Source organism: Bos indicus x Bos taurus, chromosome 1, assembly GCF_003369695.1.
Source record: "Bos indicus x Bos taurus breed Angus x Brahman F1 hybrid chromosome 1, Bos_hybrid_MaternalHap_v2.0, whole genome shotgun sequence".
Taxonomy (NCBI): domain Eukaryota; kingdom Metazoa; phylum Chordata; class Mammalia; order Artiodactyla; family Bovidae; genus Bos; species Bos indicus x Bos taurus.
The window spans coordinates 145,033,876-145,039,875 of NC_040076.1; the positions used below are offsets into that span (position 1 = coordinate 145,033,876).

At 46.2% G+C, this 6,000-nt stretch overlaps 1 pseudogene; it reads right to left on the reverse strand.

The window, feature by feature from the left end:
* Nucleotides 1-3,217: 3,217 nt before the first annotated feature.
* On the reverse strand, nucleotides 3,218-5,498 carry LOC113899251 (annotated as a pseudogene).
* Between the last annotated feature and the right edge of the window lie 502 nt (nucleotides 5,499-6,000).

Consider the following 6,000-nt stretch of genomic DNA (forward strand, 5'->3'; position numbering starts at 1 on the left):
CCCACAGCTACCATAATACTCAGATGAAAGCATTTTCTCTAAGATCAGGAACAAGACAAGGCTGCCCAGTCTCACTACCTTTCTTCAACATAAAGTTGAAAGTCCTAGCCACAGCTATCAGATGAGAAAAAGAAAGAAAAAGAATCCAAATTGGAAACAAAGAAGTAAAACTATTACTGCTTGCAGATGACATGATACTATACATGGAAAATCTTAAAGATGCCACCAAAAAGCTACTAGAGGTCATCAATGAGATCAGTAAAGTTTCAGGATACAAAATTAATATACAGAAATCAGTTATATTTTATATTCAACAGCAAAGTATCAGAAAGAGAAATTAAGAAAGCAGTCTTATTTACAATTTACATCAAAAGGGATAAAAAGCATAGGAATAAATCTAAGGAGGTAAAACACTTATATTCAGGAAACCAAAAGACACTAATGAAAGAAACTTGGAAGATAGCACAAACAGATGGAGAGGCACACTGTGTTCATGGACTGGAAGAATTAATATTGTTAAGATGCCCAGTCTACCAAGCAATCTACAGATTCAGTGCAATACCTGGCAAAATGCCAATGGCAATTTTCACAGAACTAAAATTATCCTAAAATTTGTATGGAAACATGAAAGACCCCAAACAGCCAAAACAATCTTGAGAAAGAACAAAGCTGGAGGAACCATGTGCCCTGATTTCAAACTATACTACAAAGCTACAGTAATCAAAAAAGTTTGATACCAGCACAAAAAGAGACACAGAGCAGTGCAGCAGAATAGAGAGCCCAGAAGCAAACCCATGCTTTTCTGGGCTATTAAGCTTTGACATAGGAGGCAAGAGTATGCAGTGAAGAAAAGATAGCCTCTTCTATAAATGGTGTTGGGAAAACTGGATAGTTACATGCAAAAGAATCAAATTGAAGCACCTTTTCTTACACTATATTAAAAAAAACTAAACTCAAAATGGATTAAGGGGCTTCTCTGATAGCTCAGTTGGTAAAGAATCCTCCTGCAATGCAGGAGACCCCGGTTTGATTCCTGGGTCGGGAAGATCTGCAGGAGAAGGGATAGACTACCCACTCCAGTATGCTTGGGCTTCCCTTGTGGCTCTGCTGATAAAGAATCCACCTGCAATGCTGGAGACCTGGGTTTGATCCCTGGGTTGGAAAGATCCCCTGGAGAAGGGAAAGGCTACCCACTCCAGTATTCTGGCCTGGAGAATCCCATGGACTGTAAATTCCATGGATTAAAGACTTAAGTGTAAGACCTGAAAACAGAAAACTTCTACAAGAAAACAGTCAGAATGCTCCTTGACATAGGTCCTTAGTAGTAATTTTTTTTTTGATATGTCTCCTCAGGCAAGGGTAACCAAAGCAAAAAGAAACAAATGAGTTCACATCAAACTAAAAAATTTTTGCACAGTGACAGAAACTATGAACAAAATGAAAAGGCTGCCTACTGACTGGGAGAAGATATTTGCAAACAATATATCCAATAAGGGGTTAATATTCCAAAATATACGAAGACATTATACAACTGAATAGCAAAGAAGCAAGCAACGCAATTGAGAAGCAGGCAGAGGATCTGAATAGACATTTTTCCAATGAAGACATGCAAATGGACAAGAGACACAGGAAAAGATGCTCATCTCTGATCATCAGAGACATGCAAATCAAAACTACAACCAGATACCACCTCACACCTGTCAGAATGCCTATCATAAAAAAGACAACAAATATCAGTGTGGGTGAGAATGTGAAGAAAAGGGACCCTCCTACATGTTGATGGGGGTGTCAGTTTGTGCAAATGCTACAGAGAAGTGCATGGAGGGTCCTTTAAAAATTAGAATATGATCCAGGAATTCTACTCCTCGGTATTTATCTAAAGAAAAAGAACACTAATTTGAAAAGGCACATGCACCCTTGTGTTTATTGCAGTATTACTTACAATAGTCAAGCTATGGAAGCAACTCAAGTGGTCATCAATAGATGAACGGATAAAGAACGTGTGGTGTGTCTGTGTGTGTTTGTGATGGAATATTACTCAGCCATAAAAAAGAACAAAAACTTGCCATTTGGCACAGTATGGAAGGACCCTGGGGATATTTTGCTAAGTAAAAGAAGGCAGACATAGAAAAACAGTTGTATAATTTTGCTTATATGTGGAATCTAAAAAACAAATGATCAAACATAACAAAACCGAAGCAGTTATAGACACAAAGAACAAGCAAGTGGTTGCCAGAGCAGGGGAGGTGGGCAGAGGAGAGAACGAGTTGAGGGAGATTCAGTTCAGTTCACTTCAGTTGTGTCCGCCTCTTTGCGACCCCATGAATTACAGCACACCAGGCCTCCCTGTCTATCACCAACTCACGGAGTTCACCCAGACCCACGTCCATCAAGTCAGTGATGCCATCCAGCCATATCATCCTCTGTCGTCCCCTTCTCCTCCTGCCCCCAATCCCTTCCAGCATCAGAGTCTTTTCCAATGAGTCAACTCTTCGCATGAGGTGGCCAAAGTACTGGAGTTTCAGCTTCAGCATCATTCCCTCCAAAGAAATCCCAGGGCTGATCTCCTTCAGAATGGACTGGTTGGATCTCCTTGCAGTGCAAGGGACTCTCAAGAGTCTTCTCCAACACCACAGTTCAAAAGCATCAATTCTTCGGCGCTCAGCCTTCTTCACAGTCCAACTCTCACATCCATACATGACCACAGGAAAAACCATAGCCTTGACTAGCCGGACCTTTGTTGGCAAAGTAATGTCTCTGCTTTTGAATATGCTATCTAGGTTGGTCATAACTTTCCTTCCAAGGAGTAAGCGTCTTTTAATTTCATGGCTGCAGTCACCATCTGCAGTGATTTTGGAGCCCTTAAGAGGCACAAATTTCTGGTTGCAGAATAAATGAGTTGCAGTATGCAATGTAGGGGTTTCCCAAGGTGGCTCAGCAGTAAGCAAACTGCCTGCCAGTGTAGGAGACCCAGGTTTGATCCCTGGATCAGAAAGATCCCCTGGAGAAGGAAATGGCAACCCACTCCAGTATTCTTGCCTGGGAAATCCCACAGACAGAGGAGCCTGGTGGGCTACAGTCCTTGAGGTTGCAGAGTTGGACATGACTTAGTGACTAAATAACAACGATGAAATGTAGGGTGTTGGGAATATAGTCAGTAACTATGTAGTATCTTTGTATGGTGACAGATTGTAACTAGACTTATCATAGTGATCAGTTTGAAATGTATAGAAACATCGATCACTACTTTGTGTTAACAGGAACTAACGTAGTGCTGTAGGTCAATTATATTTCAAAAACAAACAGGCTCGAGGATAAGTGATCAGGTTGGTGGTTACCCAAGGTGGGCGGGGAAGGGGGATTGGATGGAGGCGGTCAAAAGGTACAAACTTCCAGTTATAAGACAAATAAGTACCAGAGATGTGATGTACAACATGAGAAACACATTAACGCTCCTGTACATTATATAATGAAAGTTCTTAAGAATAAATCCTAAGAGTTCTTATCACCAGGAAATTTGTTTTCTATTTCTTTCTTTTTTTCTTTTTTGCCTCCTGTACTCTTTTATTATCATCGTAGTCTTTGCATCAAGTTGCATAAGCAATGATAGCAGGTTTCTTTTTAAAGCTTGGTATTAAATATTAAGTATCTTTCCCCACTTTAATTTTACATTACTCTGCCAAGAAAAAAAAAATCAAAACTCAAGTTTTCTGAAACCTGGACACACTTCCATGGTTAGCCAGGCTGTGTAAAAGTTGATGGCTTTGTTCTTCCTGGTTTGTGAGCAGGCCCAGGCCCTAGAAAGATGGGCCCAGGTTATAACTGGTTTTGAAAAGCATGCCACAAAAATGGATGGCCTGTTATAAGCCAGGTTACAAAGTCAGGATGGGGTGAGGGAGGGACAGTTTCTTCCAGAAACAGAATTTCTGAAGAGTCCCAGCCCATCTCTTTTCCCCAGAATGCTGGGAGGAGGGCTCAGAGCTCACGGTGAGCTTCGCAGCCCTGTCTCTGGGAGGGGACAGCAGGTGCCTGGCCAAGGGGGCAGCCGGGGGCAGGGTGGCCACACCTGCCCTCCCCCACCTTTCTCGGGGAGGAAATGGAGAGTTTATTGCCCAGTGAGTGTGAAGTGGGCTGAAGCGTGGTCGGTACTGAATTCTCTAAGAGGTTTCTTCTAGAAACAGGCAACTCAGACTCTTCCTCTCACTTCAGCAAAGAAGTTATTTTAAAAGCACTTGGGAAGTTCTCCTGCACCCTCAGGGGGCGGCTCAGAGGAGAGAGTCATCAGTACAGCCCTCTTCCAGGCTGTATCGGAACTCCTGAAGGTTGGAGACACCATAGAAGTGGGTGAAGGCAGCTTCCACTACCAGGACATGGAAGATCTGATGAGACTGGAAGCATATGTCGAATTTTCCAGGGAAGAAGCGCTCGGGAATGCATGCGGCATAGAGGCCGGCTCCGTACATCAGAGCCATGAGGAAGAACCAGCCGTCTGGGCCACCATGGTGGCCCTGATGAAGTCTTCTGTGATTGTGAACTGCGTGGTAGGCATGATGCCACTCAAGCTAAGCCCCAGGAACACTCCTGCTCTTGTCTGCCGGTGCTTAGGAGTGGTGAACTGGTCCCACCGTGCCACGATGATGGCAGAGATGCCCAGAACACAGACGATGGATGTAGATGAGCCATGGCTGTGGGGGGCAGTAGAAGGAGTAGTAGAGCCAGGGGCCAAAGCTCCCCATAATCAGGAGGGCAATCCCTGCATAATCCAGTTCTGAGAAAGTCCAAGAGACTTTCCCTGAATGACAGTAGACGGTGTGAAATAGCCAGGAGAGGCTGAGGCCGAGCACAGCTCCCAGGAGGAACATCCCAAACACCGCCTTCTCCTGAAGGGGGAGCGTGAAGCACATGTGTGGTCTGAGAGCATGGTCAGGATTCCCAGAAAGAGAAACAGCACAAAACCACGCAGGAGGGTCCAGATGTTGCCAGTCCCCGTGTAGATGCAGAAGATGATGCTCTTGAAGCAGGCCCGGAAGGAGGGCATGGCGGCCGGTGGCCGTGCAACAGGCAGTCGCTGTCCTTCAGGCAGTCTGGAGCACGTCATACGGGATGGCCCTCCAGCACCCCTCCCAGACCTCGTGCACAAGCTCCTCCTCCTCCTCCATGGCATGGTGGGCCTGCAGGGGCCCGCACCTCCTCCTTCGCCTCCTGAGGCCCTGGGTATGCCTGCTCCTCTTCAGCCTTGGTTGGATTGCTGATTGCCCGCTTGCCCGTCTTCTCTACCCAGGCTCCCAGCTCTGCCAACTCCACTGTGTCAGCTGCCCTGATGCCAGCAGGAGCCCCGTTGCCCTGGGTCACCAAGGGTCCCTTGTGAGACGACATCTGGCTGGTACCTCAGGGCCCTCCGGCTTCAGCTTGGGGAAAGGGTGGGGTCTCTCAGCCCCAAGGGGCAGAGAGCTCCATGTGGTGGGAGACAGGTGGGCAGAGGGCTTTACTGGGGGTCATGCACCCGGCGCTACATCCTGCATTGCTGGAGACAGCCTGTGGCTGAGCCTTTTTTCTATTTCTTTAATTGTGTGTCTGTATGAGACATAAGAGATGTGGGTTCGATTCCTCAGTGGGGAAGATCCCCTGGAGGAAGGCATGGCAACCCACTCCAGTATTCTTGCCTGGAGAATCCCATGGACAGAAGAGCCTGGCGGGCTACAGTCCACAGGGTTGCAAAGAGTCAGACATGACTGAAGCGACTGAGGATGCACACACGCATGAGATGATGGTGTTCACTAAACTTACCGTGATGATCATTTCATGGTCATAGAAGTCAGATCAGCCCGCTGCACCCCCTAAGCCAGACCATGCTGTGAACCTGGCTCTTGTTGGTTTGGAGAATCTGCTCTCTCCCTCTGGAATGTCCACACATCACCCCAAAATATCCAGGCCCAAGCACCCTCACGGCCGTGTCCTTCTACATGCCACTGGCTCTTCTACACACGCTGTGAGGGCAGG